The sequence below is a fragment of the Saimiri boliviensis genome, chromosome 7 (assembly GCF_048565385.1).
Source record: "Saimiri boliviensis isolate mSaiBol1 chromosome 7, mSaiBol1.pri, whole genome shotgun sequence".
Classification (NCBI taxonomy): domain Eukaryota; kingdom Metazoa; phylum Chordata; class Mammalia; order Primates; family Cebidae; genus Saimiri; species Saimiri boliviensis.
In genome coordinates this window covers 26,912,890-26,933,231 of record NC_133455.1, presented here as the reverse complement: position 1 = coordinate 26,933,231, position 20,342 = coordinate 26,912,890, and the positions used below count along the sequence as shown (strand labels likewise).

Genomic DNA, 20,342 nt, shown 5'->3' with positions numbered 1-20,342 from the left:
CACGTGTACCATAATTTATCTTTTACACCATATTTTTTCTGTACTTTTTCTGTGTTTAGCTATGTTTAGACTCACAAATACTTGCCATTGTGTTACTACAATTTCCTGCAATATTCAGTACGGTAACAGGCAGTACAGGTTCGTAGCCTAGAAGCAATAGATTAGACCATGTTGCCTAGGGTGTAGCAGGCTGTGCCATCTAGGTTTGCATAAGTACACTCCATGATGTTTGCACAAGGACCTAATGATGCCCTTCTCAGAGTGTATCCTGATCATTAAGCAATCATGACCGCAATTGTTTGAAACACTGCTTAATCACTGTATTTTGCAAAGTTCTGGGTAGTCCTAAGTGATTCTTCATCTTTCTTGGTTTGCCTGGAGTTTGTTTCAGCTTATCGCGTCTCCAGGAAAACGATCTAGATTTTCCTCAAGAACCTCTGTGGTCATATAGCTTTTGACTGATTTTCTTTAAAGGGACAGAGAGATCCCTTTGCAATTTAAGCAGAGATAAGAGAATATATTTTCTTCTTAATTTTCACGATTAGCTCTCTGACCCCTCTGACTACCTTGTCTATTTCCTGGTTTTCAGGCAAAGCAGAAAGAAAGAAAAAAGGAAAAAGAAAGTTACAGTCAAAGTTTGTCAGAGTTAGTTTTCCTCCTAATCAGTGATTTTTCCCTGCCAACCAATTTCCTGCACTCCCAGCCAGTATTTAGAAGGGTGCCTGTAATGTCCTCTTGTCAATCAGTATATACAGCACTGAGAAACTACTATGTTACAGGCACTGTGCAAAAGAACATAGACTAATTTAAAGATGGATATACACCTGGTACAGTGGCTCATGCCTGCAATCCCAGCACTTTGAAAGGCCTAGTTGGGTGGATTACCATTGGCCAGGGTGGTCAGGAGTTCAAGACCAGCCTGGCCAATGTGGTAAAACACCATCGCTACTAAAAATACAAAAAAATTAGCCTGGCGTGGTTGCAGGTGCCTGTAATCCCAGCTATTCTGGAGACTGAGGCAGGAGAATCACTTGAACACAGGAGGCAGAGGTTGCAGTAAGCTGAGACAGTGCCACTGCACTCCAGCCTGGGCACAACACAGCAAGATTCTGTCTCAAGAATAAATAAATGAATGAATAAAGAAAGAAATAAAGGTGGATATAAAGGATTATTGTCTGAAAAAGGGTTTAAGGCAAACACGAGCAACCATTGCTCACTGCAGGCTCCAATTCACAGGCAGAAGTATCTCCTCACCACCCATGACCAAGAGGTGCATTTGGGTGAAGGCATAGCTGCATATGCCTCAGAGCTGCACTCAGAAGAGGAACCCCCATACCTGTATTTTCCCCTTTTATGGAGCAAGTATGAGAATGACCTTGCCCAAAAGAGACAGTGTGGTCTCAGCCATCAGGTAGTCTGAGAATAAGAGGCACCTATTGAGGGGAGTATTGGTAAATGCTACCTGCTCAACATCTGGAGACTTTAGGTGCTCAGGAGAAGTTTAATTTTTGCACAACCTCTCCTGCTAAAAGGAAAAAAAAAAACCATAAACCCTTGTTAATCCAAAGTCAGGCAATTTGAACCTCTGAGTTCAGTCTTTAGATAGTTAAATGAGTAGAAGACATTCCTTATACTCAAGGAACTCACAGTCTAAAGTGAGTCACTTTCATGTTCTCAAATAATTACAGGACATGTGTGATATATGCTGCATATTTAAAAGCTTTCCTGAAGTCTGCTTTTTTTGCAGCTAGTCATGCATAGCAGATTTCACACATCCATAGCAGATGGGTGAAAACAATGCTAAGGGCCCTACTTTTCTTTATGGAGATGGCAAAAATGCTCAAAGAGCTAGGTGAATCATGTAAATGAATGAAGTAGGCTACATATAAGAAAGGTGGGCTAGTGGCATTCAAACTCAAAGTCCACCTGTGGGCTGAAAGCCACTCATTGCAGTACCCTCTACACCAAGCTTATGGTTCAGCTCTGGGCTCCTAAAGAAATTGCTCAGGACTGCCTATGTAGATTTAGATGTCTGTGTAGATTAGAACTCACCTCAGATGAGTTCCTCGCCTCATTTGACAGGAATGGTGAATTTCCCACAGTTTGCATGACTCTATGGTTCCAGAGTGAACCATCTGCTGCCATTTTTGAAAATTATGAAAGCAACACTGAAGTAATGTAAGCCAATCCAGATTTTTAGCTATGCAGTTCCAATTTTCTTCATTGTCAGTTAAGCTTACATCAGCCTTATTTTTCAACAATGAATTTGATCTAAATACTGATTTAGGGGCCTGAGTCTGCTTTACTGAGATCACTTGAGAACTTCTTGTGCATGTCTCTGTTTGGATACTCCTTTCTCTAGGAAGCCTACCTGGTCATCAGTTCTAGATTATATGCTCCTTCTACATGGCCGCTTGAATTGACTTCTATTTGTCAAGGTATAATTTTCAACAAGTTAAAAACATGACTTATATGAAATAGAACAAATGTAGGCTTAAAATTATTCATTTCATCAATTAAAGAGTTAGCCGGTAAAATGGTAAAGTTGGTTTAAGAAACATTTGAGAAATAGGGGTTTATATATCCCATCAAGAAATGCATTTTAAAAAAATCTTATAATAAGATTACTAGGTTAGATACAAAATTGGTTAATGTCTTACAGAGTAATAAACACTAAGCTTTTATCTTTTCTATAGAATGTAAATCATTTTACTTGTATTAGTAATGGACAAGAATAATTTGCATTGTTATCAATTTTTTCGTATTTTGTTCTGGTTTTGGTTTTTGGCTTTTTGAGACAGGGTCTCTACACCTAGGGTAAAGGGAGGTGGCATGATGACAGCTTACCGTAGCCTCGAACTCCTGGGTTCAAGTGACTCTCCCACTTTAGCTTCCTGATTAGCTGGGATTACGGACACATACCACCATGCCCAGATAATTTTTGTATTTTTTTAGATACAGGATCTCTCTATGTTGCCCAAGCTGGTTGCCAACTCTTAACCTCAAGCAATCTGCCTATTTTGGCCTCCCAAAGTGCTGGGATGACAGGCGTGAGCCACTGCACTGGGTCCCTGTTATCAGTTTTTCATAAAGTAACATCTACCTTTACAAAGTTCTGAAATATCTGAACCAATAATGAGTAGTAAGTCCAACAAAGGTACACAGTCCTAGATAATCCATTAATGCTTGCAAAAGTCTGCTCCTACACTGCATTACACAGCACTCTACTAAAAGGCCATCCAGCAATCCCTTTGCCTATTTCCAAGTCTTTGGATAATGTTTGGATAATTATCCAAGTTTTTGGATCATTGTTCTTAACACAATATTATTCTATATTATTTTCAGGAATGGATCCTCAGTTACTGGCCTGAGTGGAGAATAGCAATCTTCACACTGATGTGTAAATACTGGGTGATGTGTTAGGCTCACTTGTTAGCTAAATAAATGGCTCCTGTGCCACCAATTAATTAGATTCAAATTTGCTCCTTGGAAGAATTTTAAATTATCACATGTCACAGACCTCTAAGTTGCTCAGGAACTGTTGAAATTGTAAATATTAAATCATTAAAATAACAAGAGTATAATAACACTAATTACAATGTATTGATCCATACAATGTCCCTGGCACTCTGCTCAACTCTTCATATACATTATTTCTTTTAATTTTTCCACAAGTTTTCGGATATTTGTTCTAGTCAAGGTTCTTAGTGGCAAATAATATACCCTACTCTGACCAGACCAGAAGGGTCTTTGTAGCTTATGGAACTGAGACCAGAGGGTCTTGGTAGCTCACAGAATTAGCTAGTGAGTGACTCTAATGTACTTTAGATTGAAGATCCAAGCTTGAGAAAGAACTAAAGGAAGCCAGGCATAGCTAAGACCATGCTAAGGATGCCATAGCTGGTGTCATCAGCATTGGGCATCATCACTGCAGCTCTGTGAGTCATCCCTATCTACCTGTGGTGATCAGCATCTGATAGAACATGCGTAGGTCCCATGTCCATGCTACAGCCGTCGAGGTCTGGGAAGATAGAATGCCTTTCCAGCTCCAGTAGTAAAGTATTAATGGAATTAGCATATCATCCCCACTCTGGCTTCTATAGTAAATGATGAAGCTGGATCACCAAAACGACAAATGGCTCCCACAACATTGTCATTCCCATTTTATACCTGTGAAAATAAGGACGAATGTATAACGAGTGGTGGAACTTGGCTGTGAACCCTCTGGTCTGTCTGAACCCAAAGCCCACCCTCTTTCCACCGTACAACACTTCCTCATTATATACAATTATTTTGTACCTCAGTTTACTAATTCTTTGAAAATTTTGATCTATGTAATACTTGTAACTTTTAAAAAGCCATTTAAAAGAATTTGCAGGTATAATCATGAAGGTCTTCCCTTAAATAAAGGATTCACCTTGAGCATTAAAATTTATCTTTATAATTATGTTATACAGTGCTTTTTTTTTTCTTTTTTGTTCTTTCTTTTTTTTTTTTTTTTCTAGAGACTGATTTTCACTCTGCTACCTGGGCCAAAATGCAGTGGCATGATCTTGGCTCACTGCATACTCCGCCTCCCAGGTTCAAGTGATTCTCCTGCCTCAGCCTCCTGAGTAGCTGAGGCTGCAGGAGCATACCACTACACCTGGCTAATTTTTTTTTTAGATGGAATTTCACTGTTATTGAATTTTTTGTATTTTTAACAGAGACACGGTTTCACCATGTTGACCAAGCTAGTCTCAAACTCCTGACATCAGGTGATCTGCCTGCCTCAGCCTCACAAAGTGCTGGGATTACAGGCATGAGCCACTGCGCCTGGCCTATATTGAACGTTTTAGGAATTTACTGATAATGTACATGCAGATATACATGTAACATAAACAATGACATGGCCTGGGGTCCCTCTCAGGGAATTGGCCAGAAATGATGCTTCGTGTGTGTGTGTGTGTGTGTGTGTGTGTGTGTGTGTGTGTGAATATGTATCTACATAAACAGTTTCATATTTTCATATAAAGCGGCATTCCAGTCTTGCTTTCTGGAAGGCACAGCCACCCCAGTATCTGGTCCAGGCATCCTTCTAGAGTAATGGAATGTGATTATAAATACTTTGGGCACTTAGTTGGTACAGAGCTGGTATGCTTGTTGACATGTTGTTATGGAAATTAGATAATTATGCCAATAGGTAACACTTTGCATGTGACACTGCACGTGTGTATGTGTGTATTTGTGGAGAGAAGCCATGAAGTGAGTTCTTCTGGTTTCTATTCTTGACCTGTCAACTGAGTGAGTCACTGCTGAGTATCCCTTTAGTCAATGCCCAGGAATTCAGGTAAAAGATACTGTTCAGGCATCCAAATGTTCTTAATTTTCATCTTCAAAAGGTAAGGCTGGGTGCGGTGGCTCACACCTGTAATCCCAGCACTTTGGGAAGCCGAGGGGTGGATCACTTGAGGTCAGGCGTTTGAGACCAGCCGGGCCAACATGGTGAAACCCTGTCCCTATTAATAATACAAAATATTAGCCAGGCGTGGTGACACACATCTGTGATCCCAGGTTCTCAGGAGGCTAAGGCAGGAGAATTCCTTGAGCTCAGAAGACAAAGGTTGCAGTGAGCCGAGATCACACCACTGAACTCCAGCCTGGGTGACAAAGTGAGACCCTGTCTCAAAAAACAAACAAACAAAAAATAGTATAATTATTTAAGTCCCTTACCACTTTGGGAAAGGATATTTGTCCAGTTTATCATCAAAGAAAGGGAAGGTTTTAGAGGTCAGAGTTTGGGGCAAAAATATGTTTAAAATGAAAGCAAACTCTATGTACTTTGGCTATCTAAGAATAGGGCTTGAGGAGAACAACTTCAAAAGGATCAATATTCCCCAACCCAGCATTAATAATTTTGACATATCATAGTGAGGGACTGTTTGCAAATATATTCTTTTATATGCTTTATATGAAAAGCTCCATTTGTTGGCCGGGTCTGGAAGCTCACACCTGTAATCCCAGCACTTTGGGAGACTGAGGCTGGTGGATCAGGAGGTCAGGAGATCGAGACCACCCTGGCTAACATGGTGAAACCCCATCTCTACTAAAAATAAAAAAAATTAGCCAGGTGTGGTGGCACGCACCTGTAGTCGCAGCAACTCGAAGGCTGAGGCAGGAGAATCGCCTGCTTGAACCGGGAGGCAGAGGCTGCAGTGAACCAAGATCATGCCATTGCATTCCAGCCTGGGTGACAGAGTAAGACTCCACCTCAAAAAAAAAAAAAAAAAAAAAAGGCTCCATTTGTTGTCATGGCTTTCTTAAATATGAATAAAAAGGAGATGGGAAAGTTACTTCTTCATTGAAATATATTTAGGAGAACACGCAATGATAAGAGTAGCTGCATTGTATGGCAGTATGAAACATACTAGTAACATATGAATGACGTTCTCATTATAAAAGAAGTAAGCTGTTTAAACGTATATGTAATAAACCAGGAACTAACTTGCCTAAGTAGTCTCCTGAACTGTTGGGTTTTTTTTTTCAGTCCGTTTCTACGTATTTCATATATGCAGAATGCATATATGCTATCTCTAGTGTAAGCTGTCTCTAGAGTAAATCGTGTCACCCCATAATCAGTGCTCTGTAACTCGTGTTTTTATGTTGAGTAGTGTATCTAAAGAGTCACATTTCTTAATCCTTCCTTTATGTCTTCTGGAGATTGCGTCTTATTTTAGTAGCTCTGCCTCATGCCCATTTGGCTACTTCATTTGATTTTAAAAGTGAGGGCCTAAATGTACATCCATGAACACTTCAGAAAAGCAATCATTTAGAAAATGATTGATTGCCTGCTGGCCTGGAAGTGGGCTAAAGAAAGTGACTGGCTCGGTCAGAAGTCGGAGGCATTGCCTCTTTGGCCTCCCATCGGTGCTCCTTTGAGCCTCAACTCTCTTTGGCCCCTCCCACTTCCTGCCCTGCCCCAGAGTTAACTTCACTGCTGGTTCTGAGTCTCTTTCTGCTTCACAGAAGACAATAGTGGTGCCCAGGTAAGAGGAAGGGGCTCATAGAGGGGTGGAGGGAGCACTAGGAATATTTGTCTTTTTAGTATGTGACAAGGTCAGGGACTGGGCAGTGCCTAAATGTAAAGGTACGGGCAGTTGAAATGAGAAATAATTGCCAATTTTATACTAATTCAGTTCAGTGGAGTCAAAAGAAAACTGGTTTTGGTGCTATGGAAAATTGTTCAAGCATTAATTAATAATCAAAACTGCTCAATTACCTAAATTTACCTTCTCTTCCAAATCAAAGGATATAGAATTTAAAAATTTGCCTAAGAGGTGTGGTTAATTTTTTTAATAGACCTTATCTTTTAGAGCTCACAGTAAAATTGAGTAGGAGGTATGCAGTTAATTTTTGAACATTCACTTTCTTCTTTTTGCTTTCTATTGTATTTTCCCTCTTACTGATTTTTGGCCCTTTCTGTAGCACTTGAACATGGGCATGGGACGGAAAAGAAGTTGGATTTATTTTTTTTTAATTAATTTAATTTTTAATTTTTTTTGAGACAAAGTCTCACTCTGTTGCCCAGGCTAGAGTGCAGTGGCACAATCTCAGCACACTGCAACTGCCACCTCCCGAGTTCAAGTGATAGATTCTCCTGCCTCAGCCTCCCAAGTAGCTGGGATTACAGGTACATGCCACCAGACCCAGCTAATTTTTTGTATTTTTAGTAGAGACAGGGTTTAACCATGTTGGTCAGGCTGGTCTCAAATTCCTGACCTCAAGTGACCTGCCTGCCTTGGCCTCACAAACTGCTGGGATTACAGGCGTGAACTACCACGCCTAGCCATTTTTTTTTTTTTTTTTTGAGATGAAGTTTTGCTCTTGTTGCTTAGGCTGGAGTGCAATGGCTCAATCTCGGCTCATTGTAACCTCTCCCTCCTGGGTTCAAGTGATTCTCCTGCCTCAGCCACCCAAGAAGCTGGGATTAAATGTGCCACCATGCCCAGCTAATTTTTTGTATTTAGTAGAGATGGGGCTTCATCATGTTGGTCAGGCTGGTCTCAACTCCTGACCTCAGGTGATCCACTTGCTTCAGCCTCCCAAAGTGCTGGAATTACAGGCATGAGCCACCACACCCAGGCCATTTTTTTTTTTAATTACAATAAAGTTGCATCTTACATGAAAGGTTAGGCTCTTAAGGAAAAGCATGAGGTCAAAGTGCAGTCAAAATTGTTCTTGAAAAATTTTAAATGAGCCATAAGACCCGGGATACACCAAGTTTTTGTTGTTTTTGTTTGGGGCTTTCTGATTCTTTTCTTCCAGCATTGAAACAGATATAAATTTCTTCAACTGAGCACTGGTTGAAATAATTGATTGGCACTTAAGTGCAAGAAAATAAGCACCTTTAAGCACCAGACTCATATTCTGTGTGGGGAGATCAGGACCAGTTACATAATTTGCCAGGTCCGGTGCAAAATGAAAATGCAAGGCCCCTCTGTCAAAAAGCACAGTATTAAGAATCTCAACACAACAGCAGCAAAGTATTAAACAAAGCACACGGCTCTTCCAAGGGCAGGGCCTTATGCAATTGCCCAAACTGCACGCCCATGAAGCCAGCTGTGGGTAAGAAGCTTGGAACATAATGACAAGCTCAAAAACTCAGATCAACACAGGAAGAGAAGCCTCACAACTGCCAGGGAGAGAAACAGGGGGCAAGATCATTGGAAGCATTTAAAGTGTTCTCTTGTGTTCCTCATATTCTGTCCTAGCTGAGTCCCATAGAGCTGAATGTGCATTACATTAAATCAGTATCAGATTTAATGTACAAGATTTTCTCCACTAGAGAAGTTATAAGGCCGAGAGGCTGCAAATCCAACTGTAATTACATTTTTGGATTTTTGTCAAGGATTCATCATAATTTAAAACTCAGATTTTGGTGTGCAAAAAGAAAATTAGTATTTCTATTTCTTCATCAAACAAAAATTTTGATCTGCCCTTAGTCTTTTCCCAAGAGTGATAGACCAAATTTGGCCTACCATGTAATTTATAGGGAGAAAACAAGCTGTATTACTGTGAGTTCTGTAAGTGGTTCAAAAAAGATAAGTTAGAAAAACTGGGTGTAATAATATGTTTTCTTCAAATAAAATTTTATTTTACTTGCTAAAGAGGTTGACTTTTCAGACTTGTTTTCTTTTTTTCCGAGGAAGTCATGAACATAACCTGAGCAGGGAAGATTTTATGTTATGGCTGTCTGAGCTCTCTGAGCAAGAATGTGATACAAGGCTCATTTTTGAGGGAATTGCCTTATATTTTATAGCACTTTTTTTTTTTTTTTTTTTTTTTTTTTTTTGAGATGGAGTTTCACTCCTTTTGCTTAGACTGGAGTGCAATGGCACAATCTCGGCTCACCGTAACCTCCGAATGCCGGGTTCAAGTCATTCTCCTGCCTCAGCCTCTTGTGTAGCTGGGATTACAGGAGCACGCCACCAGGCCCAACTAATTTTGTATTTTCAGTAGAGACAGGGTTTCACCATTTTGGTCAGGCTGGTCTTGAACTTCTGACCTTAGGTGATTCACCCACCTCGGCCTCCCAAAGTACTGGGATTACAGGCGTGAGCCACTGTGCCCCGCCTAGCACTCTATGTTTTCAAAGTGTTTTTATACACAAGTCAGGCTGAGAGCATTTGGTCAGGTAATTCACCAAAAGGTTTTCAGATAACAAGTTATTTAACATTAAAGTAACAGAAATAGTATTTCCAGCATCTTCCTTTATCTCAGCTTGGGTCTCTGATGTTACCCCCACCCCTTCCACATCAAGGTTTGTACCCCAGCCCATGTTGGAACTTGCTTTGACAAAAGTTGCTTCCTGGTGGCTTTGAGAGTTACATATCTGAACTTTTAAAAGAAGTGTCATGCCTAGGGTCAGGCACCTGGTCACTCAGGTATAAGGAACAACTACTACCCTGACTCATGGTCACCTGCTCCAACTTATGTCACAGCACAAAACAATATTAAATCCTTACAAAGTGACAAAGGAAGTAATGCAGCCATGTGTCATTGTCACAGAGTTACCAGAAGTTAGGGGGATTTGGGGGTTCATCTTTCTATTGCGGAGTTTTTAGGGTGCTGATGACAGTTGTGTGGTGGTTGTCATTTGACAAGAATTGAAATTGGAGGCTTCTGTCATCCTGATTCCATATCCAATAAATGACATAAATAAGGGCATGTTTGTAGGGAAGCACTCAGGCGGGGACAGCACTTCTATTTAATCTCTTAACCTGTATTAGGTTGTATATTTTAGGAGAAGAGAGGAAAGCGGCAAAAGGAGGCACAGATACAAATTCATATAGATCACAGCTAAGTTTGGCCACAGTGGTGTGCCAAATAGCTTCAATAACTAACACTTATTGAGTGCTTACTGTGTACACCATTACATACTTCACACGTTTTATTTTACTTTATCTTCACAATAACTCAATGAAATAGCTATCGTTATCTCCAGAGACCCAGATCTCATGGGTAATGAATGTCAGAGCCAGGATTTCCTTAAAGGAGTCTATGTTGCAACCACTGACCAACTTTCTACCCTGCTTAAATGTTGCCTGTTGTTCTTTGTTATTGTTTTTGTTGTTGTCTTTGAATGGTGGTGGCCAATTTGCCTCCACAATCCAGACATAACTTCGGCACTAAACAAAAATACTTTATACAAACTTCAAGTAAGTCGTTCCTGCATGAAACTCTCCCAAGTAACACAGCACCGATTTACACCTGGCAGAAGGCATGGTTTTGATGTGAGCAGTTAGGGGAAGCTTGTTTCTCTACACCCTCAGGCACGCCCACAGCAGGAGCTGAGCAGCAGGCCGGACGGCACAGAAGCCCTCCTGGGACTGGTTATTTACATTAACCAACGTCGAAACTTCTCCCGAGACAGGCGCTGCCAAGAACCCTAAAGGAAGTAAGATGCTTTATCTTTTGCACGCACACCAAGTCTTCAGAGGGCCTGGGTGGGTGTGACTCCCAGGAGCTAATCGTCCCGAGCAGGTGCAAATCTGGACCCGTGTTTATGTGGAAGTGTAGACGAAACTGGAGATGACGCGGTTAGTCGCTAACGTGCGTGGGAAAGCCCAGCAGCAGCGCTGTTGGTTGGCTTGTCTCTGTGTGGACAGTGTGGTGGTGGGCACCCAGCTTGGACTGCCCTGTCCATACAGGGGTGTGCAGGCATTCAACGTTCCATGCGCGGCCGGGAGCTCGCAGCGTGGTCCACGCCAGTGCTCCCAGGAGCCCAGGGCATCTGTCCCGCGCTGCACCAGAGGCTCCGCCGGCTGCTTCGCCTGCCAACGCCTCCGCTCGGCCCCGCCCCCAGTGCCCCGGCAGGTCCCGCCCCCAACGCTCGGCGCTCCGGTCGGCGGGGCGGCCTCAGTTCCGTAAACACTTCTCTCCCCGCCCCCGGCAGCCCGGACCGCACCACTAGCCGCGCGGGGGTACAGTAACCGCTCGCAGCCGAAACACCTCCCATCCGAGCTGTCCTCGGCCTCTCTGGTCCAAACATGACGGAGACTATTTCTTTAGTAGGTTCGGTCTGTAAGAACTCGGCGATCGGAGCTTGAAGGGCCCCGGATGCCCTCGCCCCGTCGCGCCGTTGTCCCCCGGCTCTCCGGTTTTGTGATGGCCGCGCCCTGGCGGCCTGTCTAGAGTCCCTCAGTGCCCTTTAAATACCGCGTCGGGTGGCGGGGGAGGCAGCAGCTGGGGGTTGCTGGGTCGGTGAGTTTCCGAGGTGATTGTGCTGTGCTCGGTGAGGGGACGCCCAGAGAGTCCTGACTCGGGGTCACTCCGTGGCTGTCCTGTCTGCGTGCGGGACTCGGTGCGTATCCATCACGGGGGAGGCGTCGCCGGCTCGGAGGGGACCGGCCGGGGCCAGCGGAGAGGACAGCGCTGTGCCGAGCAGCCCAAGGGCTCCCTCCCGTCTCGGAACTCCGTCCTGGGACGGCGGAGCCAGGGGCCATCACGCTTGGCTCCCAGCTCTTGTCTCCCCGCTCCGTGTCCCCTTTTTTGACGTCGAACTGCGGTCCCGCGTGCAAGCAGGGAGCGGGGTACCGAGTGGCCGCCGCGGGTGTCGGGGCGGACACGGACTTGGCGCCCCTGAGGCCGCTTCGCCGCTGTTTAAATCCTGCTGGACGGGTGCCAGCGACTTCCCACCATCAGGGGTCCGGGGCGCTCCCTTCCCCCGCACCCCTCGGCCGGGCTGGAGTGGGGAACTGAGCCAGGGTGGAGGCCGAGCGGGACCCGCAGCGTGTGTTGGGGATTTGTTGCCGTGGTTTCCCCGGCACTCGGCTCTGCCTCCGCCATCCCCTCCTCCAAGGGTTTGTTTTGACAGGAAACGTGGTGCTGCTGGGAGGGGAGGGGCGGCCAGAGGACGTGGGCCAGGGCCTGCAGACTCCTGCTGCGTTCCCTTGCCGGGACCTTCTGTTAAGGGGAAGAGGTGGAGAAATGCCGATGGGGCATGGGCAGGAACCCTGAACCCTCAGGGGTGGCTTGTGTGTCCCAAAGCTGCTACTGTAGGTGGCATCACTGGGGGTAATAGCAGTGATTTGAGGTGGTACGTAGATGAACATAGTTACTTATTTTCGTCGCTATGAAGAAAACCTGTTCCATTATGTAAGCAATTTCACAATAATAGAGTTTCCTTTTAAAATAAATGTATATAAATGCAAAAATCTAGTCGCAATAAAGAGACGTGGTTACTAAATTCTAGTATAGGTAAGGAGGGAGATGTAGAAATAGTCATGAAGAGTGGTACTCAAATGACTGAAGTTTGGGAAATCTTAGATGGTTGTCCTTACACCTTAACTGTGAAGAAACTGAACAAGTTGTCCTTGTCCCCAGTGGGCGTCTCAGCACCCGTGGTCACCAGCCCAATCAGGGACCTTGCTCTTCTTCCCTGCCATGGATAATGAGTTTTTCACAGTGATTCCCACTTGAGGAGGCTCCCTGCCGTGGTCCTTTTCCTCTCTTCTCTAGGGATTTCATGCATCACCCTGACAGCCAGTGGAAGTTGCCTGGTTTGAAAAGGCCCAGGGCTGAAGTTACCCAGTCATGTGTGGAAGCAACTTCAATGCCAGTTTGTGAGAGGTTGAGGGCCCCAGAGGGGGAAGCACAGGTATTAAAACAGACCAGCAAGTGTGGGAGGAGGGCTTTCAAATGTGAAAAGTACCTAGGAATCCTTCTCCCTGATGCTGTAATGCCATGTGTAACGTGAACATCTGCTTTGTAGACAGTGACTGGCTTGTTGGCTTTTATCTAGCTCTTTGTTGGTTCTAATTTGATGAAGACCAGTATTGTCTACATGAATGGTATAGGCTCCTATCCCTCTGTTCCGTGGTTTTTGCTTTGCTGTGGATGAATAACTTTAGCACTGCTATTTGAGACCGATTCTAAAGCAGCATTTTGCAGAAGATGGAAGTTTTTCACATCATCTGCATTTTTTTCTTCAGAGCCCAGACTTAATCCTCTGATTCCCTTCTCTTTACTACACATATGTGAAGGCTTGTCCTTGCATCTGACCTTGATCTGGTCTTAAAGGATGGTACCCACTCGATGTTTCTTGAAATTTCTTTTTTCACATGAGCTAACCTTACCTGGATGGGTTCCATTCCTCAAGGCCCTGCTGTGTAATTGGAATATTTCACTCCAAAATGTTTATGACTTGTACTTGCTGTAAGCAGTTAATGCTTTTGCTAATATGTGGATTTTAGGATTTTGCAGTGCATAAAGAATGGCTCCCTGCTAGAGGATTTTCTGTCACTGTAGTGGGGTGATAGAGAATTATTTTGGGTGATGTACTCCTTCAGCGATGCCCTTCACAGACTAGCACTTGAACAGCCATACCAGGATAAGATCAGCTTGCTACCACATGTGCAAGTGTCCACATGGTGATGGGTAGATCAATTTGGCAGAGTGGGAGTGGAAAGAATGAGCAGCACACCAAATTTTCTCCAGCCATCCTGGACTGGTAGAGAGCATGGGTTTTAGGGATCTGCTGCCTGGATTTGATTTGTGCCTCTATCCTGCCGTGAGCCCTTGGGCAAGTAATGTAACCTTTCTGAACCTCAGGATCTTATAAAATGGGGGTAATAATGATACCTCAGCTAACAAGGTTATAATGAGGATTCAAGGAGATAAAATACATAAAAAATGTATAGAGCAGTTATTGAGTGCTTATTATTGAGGTAGTAATAAGCAGTCCCAGACTGTTAGCTTTTATTGTTATTATTTGCTCCAAGTGAGTTTCTTTAAGCTCCTGGAACTGTAAGTCTTTGCTAGTTTGAATTTTTGGTGCCTTAGAAAAGCATTGAGGGAGGCATTAGGAATTGGAGAGGAGAGTCATAACTTCTACCAGCAGCTTAAAATCTAGTGGGAGACAGACATGCACACAACAAATGTAGTACTGTAAGTGACTACATAATGGGAATATGAGTAATGCCAGTGAGGCAGAAAAGAAGGAAAACTCAAGATGTCTTATGAATAGGAGTGTGGCATAATTAGTTCATGCAACTATATTCATTGAGCTCCTGCTCTATCACAGCCAGTGTTCTAAGCTCTAGCTGGCTCACTTAGATGCAGTGAGTGTAGCTATCAGGGAAGGTCACCTCAGAGTTGTGACGTTAAATTTCAAATCTGAATGACAACAGGGAGCCCACCACAAGAAAATCAAGGAGAGAAACATTCCAGGGGTAGAGAATAGCAGATGTGAGTGCTCCAAAAAAGGAAGTTTGGCATGTCTGAGGAACTCAAAGAAAGCCATGGCATCTGGATCTTGAAGGGTTAGCGGGAGAGCACTACAGAATGAGGTGGGCAGAGTTAAGATCACAGAGGGTTGTAAACCATGGCCCAGAGACTTAGGAAAAGGGAAGCCACGTAGCAATGAACTCTTTTTTTTTTTTTTTTTTTTTTTTTTTTTTGAGACGGAGTCTCGCTCTGTCACCAGGTTGGAGTGCAATTGTGCTATCTCAGCTCACTGCAACCTCCACCTCCTGGGCTCAAGAGATTCTCCCACCTCAGCCTCCCGAGTAGCTGGGACTACAGGCGCATGCCACCACACTTGGGTAATTTTTTTGTATTTTTAATAGAGACAGGTTTTCATTATGTTGACCAGGCTGATCTCGAACTTCTGACTTCATGATTCACCCACCTCGGCCTCCCAAAGTGCTGGAATTACAGGCATGAGCTACCACGTCTGGCCAGGATGAACTCTTAAAAAGGATTCTCTATTTTGCCTCTTCTGGAGGACTCTGGCCTATTTTCTGTTTTATTTTCTAGGTACTGTTCAAAAAGGACATCAGGACAAATTTCACTGTCTAGAAGAGTTCTTGTAATAGAGTGCTATTTAAGCTATCACAGTGGTGGGCACAATCAGAATTTCAAAACTGCAAGAGACTGGACTGATCTGAATTTGAATCTTGAAATTTCAGTTCAACCCGTCATCTTCTCTTTTAACCTTTTATTTGGAAATACTTTCAAACTTACAAATAAAGTTGCAAGAATGGTACAAAGAATGCCCTGCTGTCTACCTTTAACTCAGATTCGCCTATTCACATTTTGCTCTATGTGCTTTATTATTTTTTCTCTTTATCTTTCATTTGAATCACTTGAGGAAAAGTTGTGTGTGTCATGGCCCTTTATTCCTAAATACAAAAGCACAATACATTTCAACTCCAGTATATTTAACGTTGGACAATGGACAATAGATTAAAATATTGTTAACAGAGGTATTGACTGACTGATAGTGTCCTTTATAGCATTTTTGCTTCAGTATAGTATCAACTGTTGCACTCAGGATCAACTATTGCACTCAGTTATCAAGTGTTTTTTTTTTAATCTGGAGCATATCCTCAACCTTTCTTTGTTTTGTGTGACATGGACATTTTCGGAACTTGTAACTTCTTTTAATAAGAATAAAATAATAGTTGATATCCATCAGGCACTTACTAGCTTAAGTACTTGACAGATACTGTTTCAGTTAGTCTTTACAGCACTTCTGCAAGGTGGATACTATTATTGTTTCTATTTTACAAATGGTAAATTCTCTGTTGCTAGTCAGTAAATAATGAAGAGGAGCCAGGATCAAGAACACCTAGCTACAGAGCCAGTGTTCTTACTGCTTCAGTGACATGTATTATCATCGGTGTTTCTTTGCATTCCTGAACCAGTAAAGAACTATTTGCAGTTAGAGTTGCTGCAGAAAGGAAATAAGGAAGTAAAGTTGGACACAAGCTGTGGAATCACAAGCAAATTAAAAAGCAATATCCTGTCTATCTGTAGTGAGATACAGCGCTAGCCCCTTAAAGTCCCTGTACCCATTCACGCCTCTCTTTAATGTCAGTAGTCTTACTGCCATTCATTTATTCAACAATAAATGCATTCCAGTGATTGGTCTCAGAAGAAATGACATAATATGATCCTTATTTCATAAAGTGATGGAATAATACAACAAAAAATGTGAATATGACAGTACTTAATTTTCTTCGAATAGTGACCTGCCATCATGTTGGAGGCTTTGCTTGGAGTCATCTTCAATCTTTTCTGTTGACTTTCCTTTTGACCAGTGATTAAATCCTCCAGGTATGAAGAGTTGTGATGTTTCTGAGGAGTTGTTTGATTTACTTAAGGGTTGCAGTAGTGAAGGTTAGATAGGTCTAAGTTTGCGTAATGAGTATTACCTTTCTTAGAGAAACAGCCTGGTTTCATTATCATCAGTCTAAGAATTTAAAACAGTTTTTAAAGCATTCTAATTACCCTCAACCCTTTTGAATCAAGTAGCTTTGTCCCCAAGTGACTTACTTGGAAACTCAAGACCAAGAAACTTAAGAGCAGGTGTGAAGGAATTTGCAGAAGACCATTCACGCAGTGATGGGCCATTTGCTTTTGGTTTTTGTCTGTCAAAGAAGTGCCAGGACTTCTGTTCTATGTTAACTACTAGCCTTGTTTGTCTGTTGAAGGACGTGCTATTATCATCCTGACATAAAACTGTTCTTCCCTCCAGGGTGTTTAATTCCTGAGGCAATGATATTAACAAAAAAAGCAAATGATAATAGAAAACTTTTGTAATACTGTTTACTGTGTCAGTGACTGTTCCAAACACTCTGCATGTATTGAAATCTCACACCAACCCTATTAGTTAGGTATTCTTACTAAGCCTATATGAGGGAACAGGCAATTTTTAAAATAGAGTAATAGTGGACATTTTGGCTTCAAATACAGGCTTCTGCTTGGATACACTAAGGCTAAGTTGTAACGAGGAGGCTTCTACTCACTAAATGAGAGTTTCTAGACATTTTGAAGCTTTTAATTTTCCATTGCAGCCCCTGTGCCAGGAACTCTACCTCTATGAATTCTATGTCTGCTGCTTTGGTGACAGTGAATTGCTAGAAGAAACTGTAGTTGCACATTATTAAGCATGCCTGCCATAAGCACATTTAATTTCTCAGAACTTCTAGTGATACTTCATGAAACTCTGGGTTTGGAGCATCTTATAATTTCTAGCTGTGAGAAACCTTGTAACTGGCCCAACCTCTCAGAAAAATGTGCCTAAAGTCACACGGCACATTAATGAGGAACCCAAGCCACAAACCCTAGACTCCTGACTCCCAATTATTTTAATCTTTGCACTTTTCTGCCTTATTAAACACAGTTAAGAAATCTACCAAGTATGCTGTCCAGCTGAAGTAGAAAAATGAAATGGACAGTTAAAACTATTAAGCTAGTTCATAAATTCCCATGGCTGGAAGCTTTTATTCACTTTCACTTGGAAAAACAGCCAGAGCTCATTTGAGGGAAGTGCAGTAGAGAAAAATTAAGAATAGAGCTTGCATAGCACAGTTGTTATATTACAGGGGAATAGCCAGAAAAAGAAAAAAACAACTTAAAGTAGAAACAGATGTTAAGATATTCAAATAAGAGCACGACAAGGACCTGGGAATTTTGAGGTTTAAATCTAATAAGACAGGCTTAAGAGTAGAGTCTCTGCTCTAAGGCTTGGGCTTTGGCAGTAGCAGGCTGGTTAATGTGTCATGGTATCAGCTTGCAAATGTTCTGTTGAAGCTGTACCAAATGAGATTCAGGGATTCTGATTTAGCTGACACTGAATGAATGCTTGTCATATACTTGGCACTGGTCGTGGACAAGACACAATCTCTGCCTTATTAAGGAGATTCAGAAGTAGCCATGGGAAGAAAATAATAAGGGACTAATATACAAGGAACTAAGTGCTTTCATGGAGATGTAGGAGATTTGCTGCAGACATACCCAAAGGAGTGCTGTTAACTTTGGCTGGAAGCAAGGCTTCCTGAAGAAGGTACCATTTTCAAGAAATGCCATCAATGGGACATCAGATGTTGGCAAAGAGGACACAAACTAGAAGGGAAGGTGAACATTCCATTTAGGATTTGGGGTTTGGTGACGGTGGAAGGTTTGAAGTAGTCCCTTTCTTCTGTCTTCTCTCCTCTTCTCCTGAGCAGATTGGAGTTTAAACTCAGGTAGAATTTAGTCTTCATGGGTTAGAGGAGGCTGTTTCACCACTGAGGATGCAAGGGCTCAGGACTCGTTTATAGGCAGTGTTCATGCTGGGTGACTTTGGGATTCTGGGATAAGGTGAGTGTCTCCACTCCACTCCTTGCCCTTCAGCCTGCAGAGGTGGACTCTAGTGGTTTTCTGCTTGCAAAAGTGGTAGGCTCAGCAAGGGTACCTTTCTGTGGCAGGATTGAGGAAAGTTGTTTAGGTGAGACAAGGTGCAAATGATCTTAGGCCTTCGACCCTTATTAGATCCCTCTTAGACTCATCCGTGTTCCCCCTCACCACCCAAGGAATTTAAAAAAATTCCTGAGACATTAACAAAGAAAGCAAATGATAATAGAAAACATTTGTATACTGTTTACTGTGTCAGTGACTGTGCCAAACACTCTGCATGAATTGAGTACCCGAAATCTCACACCAACTCTGTGAATTAGGTATTATTGGTAAACCTATATGTGGAAACAGGCAATTTTTAATAGAGTAATTATGGGCATGTTGGCTTCAAGCACAGGCTTTTGCTTGGATACGTCTTTTTCTCTCAACAAAGGCTAATCCCCTGCTTCCCTCTCCTCTAATCCTGAGCCTGCCTCTCCATGTGCTTTCTCAACAATGCCTTATTTTCCCTTTTCCCATCTAATAGCATTCAGTACACAGTTTTAGGTAACTGAACTTGAGGGCCACCAGAGTAGGGCCTTGTCTTTGTTCAGTGACTTTCCCTGGTATGTAGTGCTCAGAAGGAACTTGTTGAATGTTAATGGAATCATTGAAGAAACTGAAGGCATTTTCAGACATACTATACATAGTTGTGGTTTCACATTCTGGCAGCTTTAAAAGCCACTGCATCCCTCATTGCATGGGCTGGTTCAGGTTTAAAAGCACTCAGTAAACCCTTCCTCTTCTTATCGTCCATCCAGGATTTGAGGTGCCTTTCTCCTTGGGCCTAGGTTTCTCCTTCGGTGTCACCAGGGTCAGCTCCCGGGCCCAAGGCCTGGTCATCTTATGTGCCTGTGATCTGCTTTCTGAGTAGTGGCCAAACTTGATGGCCTTACCCTGGGAGGAACTCTGATGTCCCAGAAACACTGGACATAGACACCAAGGGACTGGTTTTATCGTGTAGTAAATCCCCTTATCCCTCTGAGTCTGTTCCCCCACTTGTGAGTCAGGAGCCTACATGCTTGTGCCTTCATGGGGTTGTGATGGGTACTTTGTAAATTGTCAAATGCTAACCATGTATCAGGTCTTATTCTTCATATCACAGCAGTTCATGTGAAAATGGAGAGGAAAAAGCTAAAGACTTGCCAGCCAGAGGTTTCATAAAGTCATCCCCTTTACCCAAGAAGTTCACAGAAAGCATAAAGAGGGTGATTTCACAACTATTTTATCTGAAACAAAGCAGTAGGAACAATAATAGCAGCTAACATTTGAGTGCGGCGCCAAGCTCCTTAAGATGGATTCTCTTCTATTCAATCTTCTGGCAACGCTATGAGAGATTAGTCTTTCAGTCCAGTTTCACTATGAGGTAGGTGGTTAAGTGACCTCCCCAAGGTCTCATGGCAAAAGACAAAATGAGTGATCTGACCAAGTCCCACACTCCTGCCTTCTTTTGTCTCAGCAACCCGGGAGGAGAGAGCATATGTCCTGCATTTTTTTTAAAAAAGGATCTGTCATTGCTTAGAGCTTCACATTTATAGTGGGTGTGTCCTGAGTAAGCTCACACCTATGGCTGTGGAATCCCTTTTCAAGAAGGCAATCTTAATGACCTAGTGACCTGGCTTAGTTGGGCCAAGGTGCTG

The 20,342-nt window shown here is 42.8% G+C and overlaps 1 protein-coding gene across 5 annotated transcripts in view; it reads left to right on the top strand.

The window, feature by feature from the left end:
* The first annotated feature begins 11,681 nt into the window (after positions 1 to 11,681).
* TCP11L2 (t-complex 11 like 2) overlaps positions 11,682 to 20,342 on the top strand; it is a 48,154-nt gene continuing 39,493 nt past the window's right edge. For 3 of the 5 annotated variants that reach the window (XR_012518346.1, XM_003929643.4, XM_074402298.1), the window contains exon 1: positions 11,682 to 11,842. The gene's annotated coding sequence lies outside the window, so the exon portion shown is untranslated. Of the gene's footprint in view, positions 11,843 to 14,947; positions 20,069 to 20,342 lie in introns of those variants that run through there. The other 2 variants (XM_039472492.2, XM_074402297.1) reach the window with 2 other exon arrangements.